Here is a 19885-nt window from a genome sequence, read left to right on the forward strand (position 1 = left end):
GGAGAAAAATATATACACAGGATATACAGTAATAGCAGTAAAATCATCAGACAGAATACAAAAAACATGTAGACATAGTAGAATATCCATAAAACTGAGCAGAAAATATTATTAACTCAAATGCAGTAAAATAAGTCAAGGAAGGTCATCCCGTTCCAAGGTGTGCAGGTGAAGTCATGCCATGAGATCCTAGGGAAAGTCTGAGAAATTAAGCAATGGAGCAAAGCTTGGAGGCAACCTGAATATTAACGGAGAAAAATATATACACAGGATATACAGTAATAGCAGTAAAATCGTCAGACAGAATACAAAAAACATGTAGACATAGTAGAATATCCATAAAACTGAGCAGAAAATATTATTAACTCAAATGCAGTAAAATAAGTCAAGGAAGGTCATCCCGTTCCAAGGTGTGCAGGTGAAGTCATGCCATGAGATCCTAGGGAAAGTCTGAGAAATTAAACCAGCCACCTGAAATCACCCAGAAACAAACCAAAACAATCATGGAGATGGAGAGCCGAAGATCACGTAGAGGCCTCTATATGTGGGCAAGTTGGAAAAAAAAGTTTTGGACCACCACAGAAGTATCATAATCCGCCACCTCCCAATGAATAAATCCCAACCAATCCCCGATTAAGGCAAGGTGAAGAACAGAAGTACAGTAGGAGGACTTGTGCAATAAATGTATTCTCCTGGACGAAAGGGCTGCATGCACTGTATCAGCCCTGTCCTGAGTTATTGTATGTTCTAGGAAAAATTTTTCACTAGAGGGAGGTTTAGATGGTTTAGCTGTCAGGTCCTTTTTTGATATGCATAAACATGAATTATCTGCACTGATCAGAACCATAACATCTGTAGTAATTAGGACCATACCATCTGCAGTCCCCCCTTTTTGAACAACAAAAGGGAAGAATGTCTCCCAGCGCTTGGTTATATCGAGTGAACTCTATACAAACAGAATCATCAATAATCACACAATTCAAAGGAATAAAAATAAATTTTCTTTTATTAAAGATAAGCTATGGGGATTTCCATAAAAAGTGTCTTTTACTTTAGTCTAGAATATTAAAAATTATACAGTGACTCCTAATACCGGTATACTAAAAAAATAATAAGACAACAGGACAAACAACATAAATAACATGTACGATAGCGGTACGCTGTCTTTTAGCGATTTATCCACTAATCACTCATGGGTGAGTCTTAAGTCCCAAAGTATGTAAATTATTCCAAGATAAACCTCACTGAAAAGTGAGTCTTAAGTCCCAGGAATGAGGTAGTTTTCCCCCTTTTTGAAGCACAGCATCTCCTGACCACCCCTGTCTCCAACACCAACCCCTTTTGTCACTAATACCTATACAGCATTCATGAACTCAACTTGAGATTTCTTTGTTATTCAATCACACTGTCCTTTATTACATTTCAAGATGCCGACATACCCGGGATTTGAACCCATTACCTGTGGCATTGCAGTCAGACAATCTATTCATTGAGCTATCTGCCCTTGCGTAGAAAGCTAGAGACTAATAACTATCTGAAGCTTACCTTGTACTTTGTGAAAAAATGATCTGCATTGCGGCTGGGCAGATCTATGTAGTGTGTGGCTGGAAGGGATTGGATGTGTGGCTACATACTGTACTATATAGATCTGCTCAATTGCAATGCTGATTATTATTTTTTTACAAAGTACAAGTAGCTTCATATAGTATTCATAGTTTTTATGCAGGGTGAAATAGCTCAATGAGTAGGGTGTTGATTAGAATTTAACAGGTTTGTCACATGCCAGAGGCGGCGTACGCCGCGCATACCCCTGCGTGCCTGCTGGTCTGTGTTGCGGCCTCCGCCTTCGGTGGGCCACGGGCTCCGGCGTCTGGCTGGCGCGGCTCCCGGCGGTTCTCCAGGGCAGGGGCGCCGCCATGACACCCGGGATCACGTGGGCGGGAGCAGGTGACGTCATCAGACTGTTCCGCCAATCCAGCGGTGGCGGAAGATTCAAAGTCAGACGCCGGACAGAGACTCGGCGCCTGAGTATCATCTTTCCCCTGAAGTGGATGCCAGCGCTCTTGTTCCCGGCGAGAATCTCTGAAGCTGTACTCCAGTGTCTCCGGCATTTCCAGGTGCCAGTTCGCTGCACAGGTTCCAGCGTTCCCAGCGGCTGGTGTGTCTCTCTGCGGTCCAGTCACCAGTGCTCCTAGGAATCAGCGTGGGCTGCGGGCCCTAATCACCGTTCTCAAGTTCTGCAAATCATCAGCGACTTAAACCTCTGCACTCAAGTTCTTCACATCATCAGCGTCTCAGTCACCGTTCTCAAGTTCTACAAATCATCAGCGTCTTAAACCACTGCACTTAAGTTCTTCAAATCATCAGCGTCTCAGTCACCGTTCTAAAGTTCTACAAATCATCAGCGTCTTAAACCACTGCACTTAAGTTCTTCAAATAATCAGCGTCTCAGTCACCGTTCTCAAGTTCTACAAATCTTCAGCGTCTTAAACCACTGCACTTAAGCTCTTCAAATCATCAGCGTCTCAGTCACCGTTCTCCAGTTCTACAAGTCATTAGCGTCCTAAAGCACTGCACTTAAGTTCTTCAAATCACCAGCGTCTTAATCTCCGTTCACAAGTTCTTTAAGTCATCTGTGTCTTTAACCACCATTTACAAGTTCTTCAAATCATCAGTGTCTTTTAAGCATCGCTCACAATTTCTTCAGTCACCAGTATCTTTAACATTGCTCACAAACCCTTCAATGGGCCTGGACATTCCTTCATAAGTTCCCTTTATGCTATATGACTTTGAGTTGTTCTTTTCCTGCAATAAAGCTCTTCAATATTTCACCAAACCTTACTGTCAGAGTCCTGTATGAGGAAATCCTATATCAGGTCACCCCTGTTCCGGCCCAGTTGTGGTTCCTCTTCCCAGCCATTGGAAGAATCCCCGAGTTCACAACACCCTCAATAGGGTGACAGTGACAGTGTTATAGGTTTGAATCCTGGGTATGGCAGTATATTGAAATTAGTGATGAGCAAGTTTGGTTTCTCGGAAACCGAACCCCCCCTGAACTTCACCCTTTTTACACGGGTCCGAGGCATACTCGGATTCTCCCGTATGGCTCGGTTAACCCGAACGCGCCCGAACGTCATCATCCCGCTGTCGGATTCTCGCGAGATTCGGATTCTATATAAGCAGCCGCGCGTCGCCGCCATTTTCACTCGTGCATTGGAAATGTTAGGGAGAGGACGTGGCTGGCGTCCTCTCCATTTATTCATTGTTGAGTTGATGCAAATATTTGTGCTGCTTATATCATTGTGGGGACTGGGGAGCAGCTTTATATTAATATAGGAAGAGTACAGTGCAGAGTTTTGCTGATCAGTGACCACCAGTTTTATCCGTTCTCTGCCTGAAAAAAACGCTCCTTATCTGTGCTCAGTGTGCTGCATATATCTGTGCTCACACTGCTTAATTGTGGGGACTGGGGAGCAGCTGTATTATATAGCAGGAGTACAGTGCAGAGTTTTGCTGACAGTGACCACCAGTATACGTTGTCTGCCTGAAAAACACTCCATATCTGTGCTCAGTGTGCTGCTTTATTGTGGGGACTGGGGAACACCAGTATAATATATATATAGGAGGAGTACAGTGCAGAGTTTTGCTGACCAGTGACCACCAGTATATAATATAAAGCATTATGGATTTACGGTACAGTAGGCCACTGCTGTACCTACCTCTGTGTCGTCAAGTATACTATCCATCTACATTCTATACCTGTGGTGCATTTTAGTTTTGCAGTTTGCTGACACAGTGACCACCAGTATATATATAGCAGTACGGTACGGAAGGCCACTGCTGTACCTACCTCTGTGTCGTCAAGTATACTATCCATCTACATTCTATACCTGTGGTGCATTTCAGTTTTGCAGTTTGCTGATACAGTGACCACCAGTATATATAGCAGTACGGTACGGAAGGCCACTGCTGCACCTACCTCTGTGTCATCAAGTATACTATCCATCTACATTGTATACCTGTGGTGCATTTCAGTTGTGCGCAGTATATATAGTAGTAGGCCATTCCTATTGATACTGGCATATAATTCCACACATTAAAAAATGTAGAACAAAAATGTGGAGGGTAAAATAGGGAAAGATCAAGATCCACTTCCACCTCGTGCTGAAGCTGCTGCCACTAGTCATGGCCGAGACGATGAAATGCCATCAACGTCGTCTGCCAAGGCCGATGCCCAATGTCATAGTAGAGAGCATGTAAAATCCCCCCCCCAAAAAGCTCAGTAAAATGACCCAAAAATCTAAATCAAAATCGTCTGAGGAGAAGCGTAAACTTGCCAATATGCCATTTACGACACGGAGTGGCAAGGAACGGCTGAGGCCCTGGCCTATGTTCATGGCTAGTGGTTCAGATTCACATGAGGATGGAAGCACTCATCCTCTCGCTAGAAAAATGAAAAGACTTAAGCTGGCAAAAGCACAGCAAAGAACTGTGCGTTCTTCTAAATCACAAATCCCCAAGGAGAGTCCAATTGTGTCGGTTGCGATGCCTGACCTTCCCAACACTGGATGGGAAGAGCTTGCGCCTTCCACCATTTGCACGCCCCCTGCAAGTGCTGGAAGGAGCACCCGCAGTCCAGTTCCTGATAGTCAAATTGAAGATGTCACTGTTGAAGTACACCAGGATGAGGATATGGATGTTGCTGGCGCTGGGGAGGAAATTGACAAGGAGGATTGATGGTGAGGTGGTTTGTTTAAGTCAGGCACCCGGGGAGACACCTGTTGTCCGTGGGACGAATATGGCCATTGACATGCCTTATCAAAATACGGAAAAAAAAATCAGCTCTTCGGTGTGGCATTATTTCAACACAAATGCGGACAACAGGTGTCAAGCCGTGTGTTGCCTTTGTCAAGCTGTAATAAGTAGGGGTAAGGACGTTAACCACCTCGGAACATCCTCCCTTATACGTCACCTGGACCGCATTCATCAGAAGTCAGTGACAAGTTCAAAAACTTTGGGTGACAGCGGAAGGAGTCCACTGACAACTAAATCCCTTCCTCTTGTAACCAAGCTCCTGCAAACCACCCCACCAACTCCCTCAGTGTCAATTTCCTCCTTACCCAGGAAAGCCAATAGTCCTGCAGGCCATGTCACTGTCAAGTCTGACGAGTCCTCCCCTGCCTGGGATTCCTCTGATGCATCCTTGAGTGTAACGCCTACTGCTGCTGGCGCTGCTGTTGTTGCTGCTGGGAGTCGATCATCATCCCAGAGGGGAAGTCGGAAGACCACTTGTACTACTTCCAGTAAGCAATTGACTGTCCAACAGTCCTTTGCGAGGAAGATGAAATATCACAGCAGTCATCCTGCTGCAAAGCGGATAACTCAGGCCTTGGCAGCCTGGGCGGTGAGAAACGTGGTTCCGGTATCCACCGTTAATTCAGAGGCAACTAGAGACTTGATTGAGGTACTGTGTCCCCGGTACCAAATACCATCTAGGTTCCATTTCTCTAGGCAGGCGATACCGAAAATGTACACAGACCTCAGAAAAAGAGTCACCAGTGTCCTAAAAAATGCAGTTGTACCCAATGTCCACTTAACCACGGACATGTGGACAAGTGGAGCAGGGCAGACTCAGGACTATATGACTGTGACAGCCCACTGGGTAGATGTATTGCCTCCCGCAGCAACAACAGCAGCGGCGGCACCAGTAGCAGCATCTCGCAAACGCCAACTCGTTCCTAGGCAGGCTACGCTTTGTATCACCGCTTTCCAGAAGAGGCACACAGCTGACAACCTCTTACGGAAACTGAGGAAGATCATCGCAGAATGGCTTACCCCAATTGGACTCACCTGGGATTTGTGACATCGGACAACGCCAGCAATATTGTGCGTGCATTACATCTGGGCAAATTCCAGCACGTCCCATGTTTTGCACATACATTGAATTTGGTGGTGCATAATTATTTAAAAAACGACAGGGGCGTGCAAGAGATGCTGTTGGTGGCCCGAAGAATTGCGGGCCACTTTCGGCATTCAGCCACCGCGTGCCGAAGACTGGAGTACCACCAAACACTCCTGAACCTGTCCCTCCATCAGCTGAAGCAAGAGGTGGTAACGAGGTGGAATTCAACCCACTATATGCTTCAGAGGATGGAGGAGCAGCAAAAGGACATTCAAGCCTATACATCTGCCCACGATATAGGCAAAGGAGGGGGAATGCACCTGACTCAAGCGCAGTGGAGAATGATTTCAACGTTGTGCAAGGTTCTGCAACCCTTTGAACTTGCCACACGTGAAGTCAGTTCAGACACTGCCAGCCTAAGTCAGGTCATTCCCCTCATCAGGCTTTTGCAGAAGAAGCTGGAGACATTGAAGGAGGAGCTAAAACAGAGCGATTCCGCTAGGCATGTGGGACTTGTGGATGGAGCCCTTAATTCGCTTAACCAGGATTCACGGGTGGTCAATCTGTTGAAATCAGAGCACTACATTTTGGCCACCGTGCTCGATCCTAGATTTAAAACCTACGTTGTATCTCTCTTTCCGGCAGACACAAGTCTGCAGAGGTTCAAAGACCTGCTGGTGAGAAAATTGTCAAGTCAAGCGGAACGTGACCCGTCAACATCTCCTCCTTCACATTCTCCCGCAACTGGGGGTGCGAGGAAAAGGCTAAGAATTCCGAGCCCACCCGCTGGCGGTGATGCAGGGCAGTCTGGAGCGAGTGCTGACATCTGGTCCGGACTGAAGGACCTGCCAACAATTACTGACATGTCGTCTACTGTCACTGCATATGATTCTCTCACCATTGAAAGTATGGTGGAGGATTATATGAGTGACCGCATCCAAGTAGGCACGTCAGACAGTCCGTACGTATACTGGCAGGAAAAAGAGGCAATTTGGAGGCCCTTGCACAAACTGGCTTTATTCTACCTAAGTTGCCCTCCCTCCAGTGTGTACTCAGAAAGAGTGTTTAGTGCAGCCACTCACCTTGTCAGCAATCAGTGTACGAGGTTACTTCCAGAAAATGTGGAGAAGATGATGTTCATCAAAATGAATTATAATCAATTCCTCTGTGGAGACATTCACCAGCAGCAATTGCCTCCAGAAAGTACACAGGGACCTGAGATGGTGGATTTCAGTGGGGACGGATTAATAATCTGTGAGGAGGGGGATGTACACAGTGAAAGGGGTGAGGAATCGGAGGATGATGATGAGGTGGACATCTTGCCTCTGTAGAGCCAGTTTGTGCAAGGAGAGATTGATTGCTTCTTTTTTTGGTGGGGGCCCAAACCAACCAGTCATTTCAGTCACAGTCGTGTGGCAGATAGTGATGTGCACCGGAAATTTTTCGGGTTTTGTGTTTTGGTTTTGGGTTCGGTTCCGCGGCCGTGTTTTGGGTTCGGACGCGTTTTGGCAAAACCTCACCGAAATTTTTTTGTCGGATTCGGGTGTGTTTTGGATTCGGGTGTTTTTTTCAAAAAACCCTAAAAAACAGCTTAAATCATAGAATTTGGGGGTCATTTTGATCCCATAGTATTATTAACCTCAATAACCATAATTTCCACTCATTTTCAGTCTATTCTGAACACCTCACATCTCACTATATTATTTTTAGTCCTAAAATTTGCACCGAGGTCGCTGGATGGCTAAGCTGAGTGACCCTAGTGGCCGACACAAACACCTGGCCCATCTAGGAGTGGCACTGCAGTGTAAGACAGGATGGCCCTTCAAAAAAATTGTCCCCAAATAGCACATGATGCAAAGAAAAAAAGAGGCGCAATGAGGTAGCTGTGTGACTAAGTTAAGCGACCCAAGTGGCCGACACAAACATCTGGCCCATCTAGGAGTGGCACTGCAGTGTCACGCAGGATGGCCCTTCAAAAAAATACTCCCCAAACAGCACATGATGCAAAGAAAAATGAAAGAAAAAAGAGGAAGGTCAGGCATCGCAACCGACACAATTGGACTCTCCTTGGGGATTTGTGATTTCGAAGAACGCACAGTTCTTTGCTGTGCTTTTGCCAGCTTAAGTCTTTTCTTTTTTCTAGCGAGAGGATGAGTGCTTCCATCCTCATGTGAAGCTGAACCACTAGCCATGAACATAGGCCAGGGCCTCAGCCGTTCCTTGCCACTCCGTGTCATAAATGGCATATTGGAAAGTTTACGCTTCTCCTCAGACGCTTTTAATTTTGATTTTTGGGTCATTTTACTGATCTTTTGTGTTTTGGATTTTACATGCTCTGTACCATGACATTGGGCATCGGCCTTGGCAGACGACGTTGATGGCATTTCATCGTCTCGGCCATGACTAGTGGCAGCAGCTTCAGCACGAGGTGGAAGTGGATCTTGATCTTTCCCTATTTTTTTAACCTCCACATTTTTGTTCTCCATATTTTAATGCGCACAACTAAAAGGCACCACAGGTATACAATGTAGATGGATGGATAGCATACTAATGGACGACGAGTGACGACACAGAGGTAGGTACAGCAGTGGCCTACCGTACTGCTATATAGTATACAGTATAATAAATGGACCTGGTGGACACTGTCAGCAAACTGCTAAACTAGTATAAAGAAAAAAAGCCACCACAGGTATACAATGTAGATGGATGGATAGTATACTTATGGACGAGTGACTGACGACACAGAGGTAGGTACAGCAGTGGCCTACCGTACTGCTATATACAGTATAATGGACCTGGTGGACACTGTCAGCAGACTGCTAAACTAGTACTACTAGTATAAAGAAAAAAAGCCACCACAGGTATACAATGTAGATGGATGGATAGTATACTTGTTATTATTAATGGATGATGAGTGACTGACGACACAGAGGTAGGTACAGCAGTGGCCTACCGTACTGCTATATACAGTATAATGGACCTGGTGGACACTGTCAGCAGACTACTAAACTAGTACTACTAGTATAAAAAAAAAAGCCACCACAGGTATACAATGTAGATGGATGGATAGTATACTTATGGACGACGAGTGACGACACAGAGGTAGGTACAGCAGTGGCCTACCGTACTGCTATATACAGTATAATGGACCTGGTGGACACTGTCAGCAGAATGCTAAACTAGTACTACTAGTATAAAGAAAAAAAGCCACCACAGGTATACAATGTAGATGGATGGATAGTATACTTATGGACGACGAGTGACGACACAGAGGTAGGTACAGCAGTGGCCTACCGTACTGCTATATACAGTATAATGGACCTGGTGGACACTGTCAGCAGACTGCTAAACTAGTACTACTAGTATAAAGAAAAAAAGCCACCACAGGTATACAATGTAGATGGATGGATAGTATACTTATTATTATTAATGGATGACGAGTGACTGACGACACAGAGGTAGGTACAGCAGTGGCCTACCGTACTGCTATATACAGTATAATGGACCTGGTGGACACTGTCAGCAGACTGCTAAACTAGTATAAAAAAAAGCCACCACAGGAGTGTTTTTCAGGCAGACAAACGTATACTGGTGGTCACTGTCAGCAAAACTGTGCACTGTACTCCTGCTATAGCTGCTCCCCAGTCCCCACAATTAAGCAGTGTGAGCACTCAGCACAGATATATCATGCAGCACACTGAGCACAGATATGGTATGGAGCGTTTTTTTCAGGCAGAGAACGGATAAAAAAAAAACTGGTGATCACTATCAGCAAAACTCTGCACTCTACTCCGAGTCCTAACAGCTGCTCCCCAAACCTCCCCACAATTAGTAATAAAACAAGCAATCAACTGTCTCTTCTACAATTATAAACGGAGAGGACGCCAGCCACATCCTCTCCCTATCAATCTCAATGCACGTGTGAAAATGGCGGCGACGCGCGGCTGCTTATATAGAATCCGAATCTCGCGAGAATCCGACAGCGGGATGATGACGTTCGGGCGCGCTCGGGTTAGCCAAGCAAGGCGGGAGGATCCGAGTCTGCTCGGACCCGTGTAAAAAAGGTAAAGCTCGGGTGGGTTTGGTTTCTCGGAAACCGAACCCGCTCATCACTAGTAGCAGATCCTGTCGCTGAAATGATGGGTTCGTTAAAGTGTGCATGTCCTGTTTATACAACATAAGGGTGGGTGGGAGGGCCCAAGGACAATTCCATCTTGCACCTCTTTTTTCTTTCATTTTTCTTTGCATCATATGCTGTTTGGGGACTATTTTTTTGAAGTGCCATCCTGTCTGACACTGCAATGCCACTCCTAGATGGGCCAGGTGTTTGTGTCGGCCACTTGGGTCACTTAGCTGAGTCACACAGCTACCTCATTGCACCTCTTTTTTTCTTTGCATCATGTGCTGTTTGGGGACTATTTTTTTGAAGTGCCATCCTGCCTGACACTGCAGTGCCACTCCTAGATGGGCCAGGTGTTTGTGTCGGCCACTTGTGTCGCTTAGCTTAGCCATCCAGCAACCTTGGTGCAAATTTTAGGACTAAAAATAATATTGTGAGGTGTGAGGTGTTCAGAATAGACTGGAAATGAGTGGAAATTATGGTTATTGAGGTTAATAATACTATGGGATCAAAATGACCCCCAAATTCTATGATTTAAGCTGTTTTTTAGGGTTTCTTGTAAAAAACACCCAAATCCGACAAAAAAATTTCGGTGAGGTTTTGCCAAAACGCGTCCGAATCCAAAACACGGCCGCGGAACCGAATCCAAAACCAAAACACAAAACACGAAAAATGTCCGGTGCACATCACTAATTGAAATGTGTCATTTAGTAAAGCGTACTGTAACTGAATAATAGCAAGCGCTCAAGTTAAGTGCATGAATGTGGTATAAGAGATGTGTGGTGAGCTAAATGGCTCAGGAGGCACTGGCTAGACCCAGAGCCAGATTTACATGCAATATATGAGCCAAAGGGTGTATGTGGGCACAGGGCCGGTGCTAGGGTGTTCGGCGCCCCCCTGCAAACTCTAAATTTGCGCCCTCCCATATTCATTTGGCGCGCGCCGGGAAAAGGGGTGTGGTCTCACAAGTAAGGGGCATGGCCACACAGTAGTAAAATTACGCCACAATGTAGCACAATCTTATTAATCTTATATGTAATGCCCCACAAGTAGTAGTAGCGTCCTTATACGTAATGCCCCACCCGTAGTAGTAGCGTCCTTATACGTAATGCCCCACCCGTAGTAGTAGCGTCCTTATATGTAATGCACCCCAGTAGTAGTAGCATCCTTTTATATAATGCACCCCCAATAGTAGTATCATCCTTATACATAATGCCCCCCGAGTAGTAGTAGCATTCTAATACATAATGCACCCACAGTAGTAGTAGCGTCCTTATACGTAGTGCACCCCCAGTAGTAGACGTGTCCTTATACGTAATACCCTCCAGAAGTAGTAGCGTCCTTATACGTAATGCCCTCCCGGTAATAGTAGCGTCCTTGTACATAATGCCCCCCAGTAGTAGTAGCGTTCTTATATGTAGTGTACCCCAGTAGTAGTATCGTCCTTATACGTAATGCCCCCAGCCCCAGTAGTAGTAGCGTCCTTACACGTAATGGCCCCCCCAGTAGTAGCGTTGTTACATGTAATGCCCCCCTGTAGTAATAGCGTCCTTATACGTAATGCCCCCCCAGTAGTGGCGTCCATAGAGCGCGCGCACAGACATACCTCACACACACACAATTCACACATATATGCACACACATACACACCCACCATACACACACACACACACACACACACACACACACACACACACACATATATACACACACACATACACACCCACCATACACACACACACACACACACACACACACACACACACACACACACTTCTCTCTCACCCTCTACTTACCTAATCCAGTCTCCCTCTGTACAGCAGCCAGGTCCGTGTAGCTCCGCCCCCTTATGGATGGCCCGTTTAGCCACGCCCCCTTCTGTCCCGTGTAGCTCCGACCCCTTCTGTCCCGTACACGGCGCTCTCACACAGATGAGATGAGGTGAATGGAAGGAGGAGGCGTTTCATGCTGCAGGTGCCCGCTGCCAGTGCCTGTCAAGTCACACAGTGACAGACACAGCAGTGGCAGCAGCAGCAGCAGGGGGAACAGGACGGTGCAGCAGGGAAGGGATGCAGAGTAGGGGAAGCGCCTATCCGTCCCAGCGCCTCCCTGCACTGCATCCCTTCGCTGAGCGGGTAGCGCCGGGCCTGTGTGGGCATTATACACAGGTGCAGCAGTACAAACTCTTGGAAATGTGGTGAGATTTGATCAGAGATATGCGGAAAAGATAAGCAGGGGAGGCACTGCCTCACCTGCCAAAGATTTTTTACTCCAGAGTTTTGGCTATAAAAATGATTAGAATAATGCAAAGAAGATATTGCAAACAAATTATTTGTATTTTTCATATACTTTATAGAGTCAAAACTCCGGCACAAACGTTAGTATGACAGGAAAGGCTCTGCCTCACCTGCCTCACCCCACCGCACGTCACTAAGAGGAGTTGTGTCAAAATCTATGTTCTTGCAGTGGTCTATAAATGTGTGTGTACACTTGCTGTTCCACCTGTTCTTCACACGGGAGTTTCTGATTTTCACTGGTGTAAATATAAATGAGTGTTAATAATTTGGTAAATCTATAGAGATGTAAATTTGAGATGTCTTGATGTAAGTAAATATTAATCCATGGCTCTTGGCATTACCCGAGGAGCAGCCATAGCAGATACGGTAAAAAATGACAGGACCATTTTTGTAGTTTATTAAATTCTACCCACTGGAGGTGCAATCCTAATTTTGATCCGATTGTCCGTTTGGGTGTTATCATTTACGTAATGCAGGCCACACACCGGTAATGACGTCATTATGTCAACCCCTTAGTGGATTTTTATTAAAATTCTAATTACGTAGTTTTCCTATTTCCCACCTGCAGAATACCTATGTTACATTGCATCTTCCTAACATACCGGGAAGTGAGAGAATTAGTGATGAGTCAGTGAGAAGGTGAAGGCTTTCACATCTATCTATCTATCTATCTATCTATCTATCTATCTATCTATCTATCTATCTATCTATCATGTGGGAAGGGGCATCATATGGACTCTGATTGACGGTATATGGTAAAGAAAATGCACATTTGTTAAAAACCACAATAAAGAAAATAAAATCACATGGTTTAATTAGCAACCACTAACTAGACCATAGGTGTATTGGTAGGGTCATGCAATATATCAGACTGGCTCCTGCATTAATCAGTGTTTAAATTAGGCCTTTCTCCTTTGTATCCATACAGGTTCCGATTTTAGCAGTCAGGTATTACCAGTAGGTGAATCTGCATATCCAGATAGTCACTATACTGTAGCAAGCAAATTTGCAGAAGAATGGGCTGAAGGTATCCAGAACACATCCACCAGGTATCCAGAACGCATCCACCAGGTATCCAGAATGCTGCAGATTATTCTAAGGAGAATGGAAAAGTCCAAACAAAAGACCATAGAGTAACAGGAATCCAGAAACACAAGCTCAACACATTTTCCTGGGCTGTGGTTACCCAGCTTCCTCCTTACCATGCTCCTAGCTGGGTGAGCTTGGTGACCATAGTCCAGGGAGACACGCTGAGCTTTAGTTAGTGCTTGCTATTTATACCATATGATTTTATTTATTTTCATTGTGGGTTTAATAAATGTACATTTTCTTTGCCAGATATCATCCATCATATATTAATTGTGTATGCTAGCACTAGTTTTACTCCTTCTATTTGCTGCTGGTGCCCAAAATGGCTGCCTCACCTTCTGCATGCTCCTGATCATCTCCATAAAACAGCTTAAATTCTCCACAACTGACCTATGAATCATCATAAATATCCAAGGACTTACCTTCAACTTGTACTACTCTACACGGACATCTCATCATAACCAACGGATTGTATTCCTGCGCTGAGACACACTAAATTGAATACTCTGCAACTCTCCACTGAGAAGTCTTTCAGTTTGGAATCTACTGTACTCTGCATTGGACATCCCAGACAAGGTACTGTGGACCACAACCTATATTTTGGCTCCATCCAGCCCCTCACTTAGACATCATCCACCTCTGTTCTCTGAGTAACAAATAACTCTGACTTCTTGCATTTTTCAACTAATATCAGTATATTCAGGCTCTGAATGGCTGAAGGGTCACTGTTCATTTCAAATTGCAGGATCCCAGCCATTCCCCAGGACAAATGATATCACTACCCCCACACAAAATCTACTTCAAAGGCCTTTTCACACCTACACAATAGGAATTGGATTCTAACACCTTTTCACACCTACACAATAGGAATTGGATTCTAACACCTTTCCACAAGCCTGCTCTGTCCTGGAATAATTGACCAAATCAGCAACAGAAAAGGAAAGTTATTTTATTTATCAGTTGCTTCAAATATACACATTGGATTATTGGAGCAGCAAAAGGTTATAGCTATGTCTCTGTTTACGAACCCATTATAATTGGATTACATACCGAATTGGGGAAAAAAATATATATACAGCTTTCTCTCCCTCTCTCATCATCATATGCAGCTCATACTTATAGCAATCTGTTATTGATGACCCAATGTATAAGTATTCCTCGAGCTTCATTCTTTCACTCTGCCCACCATGTTCCGCAGTTCCTATTACACCATCACAGACTACTATCCTCCAATCCCTTGGCATTCTAAAAAGAAACACAGGCGCATTTGTGGGAAGCGAGCAGGCCAGAAACTTCTTTTCCCCGGTAAGCACTTACATCCTTTGCCCACCTGCTCATCCCCAGCTTCAAAGAACACTCAAATAGAAGTGATACCCAAAAGACGGACCTGTCCTTGGAAGAACAGAACTGTAAATTCTTGCTTTGTGACCCCCAATACACAGAGCGCCTGCACTTAACATAAAGAAAATGGAAGGCCCTCTGGTATGCCCAGTCAGGTCAGTCCTTTGTAATTCCAGATCTATAAGAAACAAGACTGCAACAATTGCTGACCTTATTGAATCTGCAGATCTAGCCTGTATTACAGAGACCTGGCAAGATGAAAATGCAGCACCTACATTGGAGGCTGCGGTCCCAACAAACTACTCTGTCATCCACAACCCAAGATTGGACCGCAGGGGTGGTGGAGTGGATATCTGCTTCAAAAAAGACCTTAAACTTAGGGTCCACCCTATTGAAATGACTCGCTCATTCGAGTGCATTGCTGCCCGGAGTTCGACAGGTTTAGGTTTCAGAGTACTTCTCATTTACCGGCCCCCTGGAGATGGAAAGATATTTCTACAAGAAATTGCAGACACTGTTGCTGGCCTGGTTCTGGAACATCAAAGATGGCTCATCCTCTGGGATTTCAATGCATGGGTATATGATGAACTTAAGACAACAAGGAGAAAAAAAGACTCTTTTGTGGGTGCACTCTTGACTTTGAAATATGACATGAAATATACAAGATATGATATATAATGATAAAATCAACTTTTATTGACAAAAAATTAAGATAATTAGTGGTTAATGAAAGAAATAACAGTCCAACAAAGCAATATAGACAAAAAATTACTAATGTATTAATAATAATAAACCGGCTGACGGAGTATGTATAGATATTCTAAATGGTTAATGTGAATATTGGTATATTTGTGACGCTGCGTACCAATAACAGATGAATCCCTATCCTGTCTTAGTGCCAAAATAAATAGTCAATGAGACCTGCATACTGATTACAGTTAAGAATATAAATTCCCATTATATCCAGCTGATACAAAGTAAAGAAGCAGTGGGAAATAAGATGGCAGTGTGAATCTGCTGTCAATGTTAGACACTGAGCATGTGGAATCAATATGTGCTCTACTACACTGAGTCTTCCTCAATGGTCACCCACTTGAGTACTGACCCAGCCCAACACTGATTAGCTTCCAAGTTCGGACGGCTTCGGGCGTTTCCAGTGTGGTATGGTAGTAGAGAAAATAGGCGGTAATGGAAAGCTCAGGAATCACTGATGAGAGTTCACGAATCACATAGTATCAAGAAAGAGACAGATATAGGCCAGTAGAAGAAAATAGATGGATCTGCTGCCAGTGTTAGACAGGGGTATGGCCCTGAATCACTGGTGAGAGTCCATGAAATTAAAATGTAAATAGGAATAGGAAAAAGAGAAAATAGAAATCTCGGTATAAATTAGGTATCAGCAAAATCAAATGTCCTGATGGACTATTAGAAATTGATAAGGAGCAAAAAATGAACTAAAATAACACAGTCTTTTGCGATTGCTAAGGTGAAGCCAAACAGTGTTACCACTGTGAAGAATAGAAATACCAGTAAAAATTGAGTATCGGCAAAATAATATATCCTGATGAACTATTAGAAGTAAATAAGGAACAAATGAACAAAAAAAAAACCCAGTCTTTTGTAATTGCTGAGGTGAAGCCAGACAACAGTGTTACCACTGCACAGAATGTATTGAATCGCTATTAAAGAAAGGCAAAGTGATACAATGTAGTCAAAAACATTGACTGTGATAAGAAAACAGAGCTGTAACCAGTGAATGCTACTCCTTGGGCTGTCACTGTAGGTTGAGGATAAAGGATAAACATTTTTAAATTCTCATGATATAAGTGTACATCAAATGGAAAGTGTACTATCGATATCTAGCTATTATTGGTGTTATTAATAGGTAGGTAATTAATATAATGGCATATATGGCTACCTAAAATTAGCAAGGGCTTAATGAAGAATATGATATAATGAATAAATGAAAAAATACTCAGTCAGTGCGGGCCTCAGAATGATCACAAAGATTGGTATGAAATAGATGTTACCCGCAGTGGCTGTATCGATGTGGAGACTCCTTCTATCACACTGCGGTTTGTCCCGAAATGATGAGGTGCGTGATGCCACCGGCCCGGCAGGAACCCAGGCAGGTGCAGGTGAGCGTCCTGTAATCTGGTCAGCCTGTCTGGAAGAATGTCCGAAGAGGCACGGGACCGCCGTAGGTGCAGGGAAGGAGAGTGCTCCGGTCAGCCGATGCAAGGAGATACCAGCAGGGGCACGAGGACAGCCGTTTTTTTTTTGTTCATTTGTTCCTTATTTACTTCTAATAGTTCATCAGGATATATTATTTTGCCGATACTCAATTTTTACTGGTATTTCTATTCTTCACAGTGGTAACACTGTTTGGCTTCACCTTAGCAATCGCAAAAGACTGTGTTATTTTAGTTCATTTTTTGCTCCTTATCAATTTCTAATAGTCCATCAGGACATTTGATTTTGCTGATACCTAATTTATACCGAGATTTCTATTTTCTCTTTTTCCTATTCCTATTTACATTTTAATTTCATGGACTCTCACCAGTGATTCAGGGCCATACCCCTGTCTAACACTGGCAGCAGATCCATCTATTTTCTTCTACTGGCCTATATCTGTCTCTTTCTTGATACTATGTGATTCGTGAACTCTCATCAGTGATTCCTGAGCTCTCCATTACCGCCTATTTTCTCTACTACCATACCACACTGGAAACGCCCGAAGCCGTCCGAACTTGGAAGCTAATCAGTGTTGGGCTGGGTCAGTACTCAAGTGGGTGACCATTGAGGAAGACTCAGTGTAGTAGAGCACATATTGATTCCACATGCTCAGTGTCTAACATTGACAGCAGATTCACACTGCCATCTTATTTCCCACTGCTTCTTTACTTTGTATCAGCTGGATATAATGGGAATTTATATTCTTAACTGTAATCAGTATGCAGGTCTCATTGACTATTTATTTTGGCACTAAGACAGGATAGGGATTCATCTGTTATTGGTACACAGCGTCACAAATATACCAATATTCACATTAACAATTTAGAATATCTATACATACTCCGTCAGCCGGTTTATTATTATTAATACATTAGTAATTTTTTGTCTATATTGCTTTGTTGGACTGTTATTTCTTTCATTAACCACTAATTATCTTAATTTTTTGTCAATAAAAGTTGATTTTATCATTATATATCATATCTTGTATATTTCATGTCATATTTCAAAGTCAAGAGTGCACCCACAAAAGAGTCTTCTTTTCTCCTTGTTGTCTTAAGTTTTAGTACTGACTCTGGGTGCACCACCAAACTATAAGAATTAGAAAACCTAGTTTTCTTTTCAATTTTCTATTTTGGTACTAAGTTATATTCCTATATCGATTATATCCTGTGCGGTATTTCCCAAAGATACGTATATGATGAACTCCCACGCCTTGGCTAGGACCTCCTGTGCACAATAAATGGTCTGGGCTTCACACGGGTCATTCCTTCTGCCACACATAAAAATGGTCACACTCTTGATCTTGTCTTTCAGATTGGATTAGAAGTCACTGACCTAAAAATAAACCCAGTCATCTGGTCAGACCACCACTCTCTGTTTCTCAGTTGCAACCCCTCAAATAAGATCTCTGCCCGTGGAGTTGACCAGGTATTGTCCAAGGAGGGGTATGACTCCCCAGGCTCTAGCAGCAAATCTGGATCGCTCTGCTAAACTGGGTGCCTGTGAAGATTCCTGTTCCCTAGTCCATTATTATAATAGGGATGTTATGGCTGCAATTGATATTATCGCCAATGTGCATATAAGACCTCGTAAAAAACCACAACATCGAGCTCCCTGGTTTGACAACAGTGTTAGTGACTTGAAGAAAAGAGGGCATAGACTGGAAAGACGATGGAGGAAGACTAACCTAGTGGATGACAAAATAAAACTAATAAAGCATATCAATCGACAATCACCCATAAGAAATCACAGTTCCTGTCAAATGAGATCACGGCAGCAAACAATAGGCCAGCTCAACTTTTCCGCACAGTGGAGATGATTTGCAAGCCAGCATGCCTGCAGACTGATGAAACCCTCTTCCAGGCAAGATGCAATCTCCACAGTGCCATCAAAGGAGTGCCAAACTACAAAGCCTGCCAATATAAGCCACCTTCCTTCATGAACCAGCTTTAACCCAATGGATGTAAAGGACATTGCTGAAATTGCTCGGATTTTGCGTCCCACCACCTGTGATCTGGACCCTGCCTCAACCAAGCTTCTAATAGGTTGTATGGATATAATTGGTCCTGTCTTTGCAGAAATTGTTCAATGCTCTTCGCAGATAGACATTTTTCCTGGACCCCTAAGGGAAGCCATTGTTAGACCTCTTCTTAAAAAACCTAATTTATATCCCGACTGCATGACCAACTACAGACCGGTATCAAACCTTCCTTTTCTAGGAAAGGTTATTGAGAAAGTGGTTGCAAATCAACTGGAAACCCGCCTGACAACCCATGATATTTATGATCCATTCCAATTAGGATTCAGGAGAAGACATAGCACTGAAACCGCCCTGGTGTGTGTGTTAAATGATCATCTGATGGCAAGAGACAGAGGTGACTGTTCAATATTAATCCTTCTGGATCTCTCTGCAGCATTTGATACCGTGGACCATGGGCTTCTGATTGAGCGACTGATACATTTCTGTGGACTGGATGGCACAGTCCTAAACTGGTTCAAATCATTTCTCACAGGCAGGTCACAGAGAGTATCATCTGGAGCAGGAGTGGGCAACAAGCGGGCCGAATGTGGCCCGCGAACCGATCTTGCCTGGCCCGCTGTCTCCCATCAGTGTGCAATGACAAGCGGCCCGACTGTCTGAGCCACTTGTCATTGCGCTACACTGCTGCCAGACGCGGTGCCGCTGAGGAAATCCCGGTCACTTCACAGGGTCTACTGACCGGTATTTCTTCTGTGATGTCATGCGCTGGGTGGCACGGGGAGCAGAGCCACAGCAGGAGCGGCGAGCGGCGGGCAGCAGCAATGACTCCGGGGAGCGGACAGCAGCAGTGACTCTGGACAGCGGGCAGCAGCAGTGACTACGTGAAGCACGGGCAGCGAGGATCAGGCAATGGATCATCT

General features: G+C 44.2%; 1 protein-coding gene and 2 pseudogenes across 1 annotated transcript in view; 1 reads left to right on the plus strand and 2 right to left on the minus strand.

Annotated features, from left to right (window-relative positions):
- The window catches only part of LOC135050463 (olfactory receptor 2AT4-like), a 31169-nt gene that overhangs the window by 1997 nt on the left and 9287 nt on the right, over window positions 1–19885 (minus strand). The window lies entirely within an intron of this gene.
- Window positions 15806–15924, minus strand: LOC135054391 (5S ribosomal RNA; annotated as a pseudogene).
- Window positions 17456–17574, plus strand: LOC135054392 (5S ribosomal RNA; annotated as a pseudogene).

This window comes from Pseudophryne corroboree, chromosome 2 (assembly GCF_028390025.1).
Source record: "Pseudophryne corroboree isolate aPseCor3 chromosome 2, aPseCor3.hap2, whole genome shotgun sequence".
NCBI classification, from domain to species: domain Eukaryota; kingdom Metazoa; phylum Chordata; class Amphibia; order Anura; family Myobatrachidae; genus Pseudophryne; species Pseudophryne corroboree.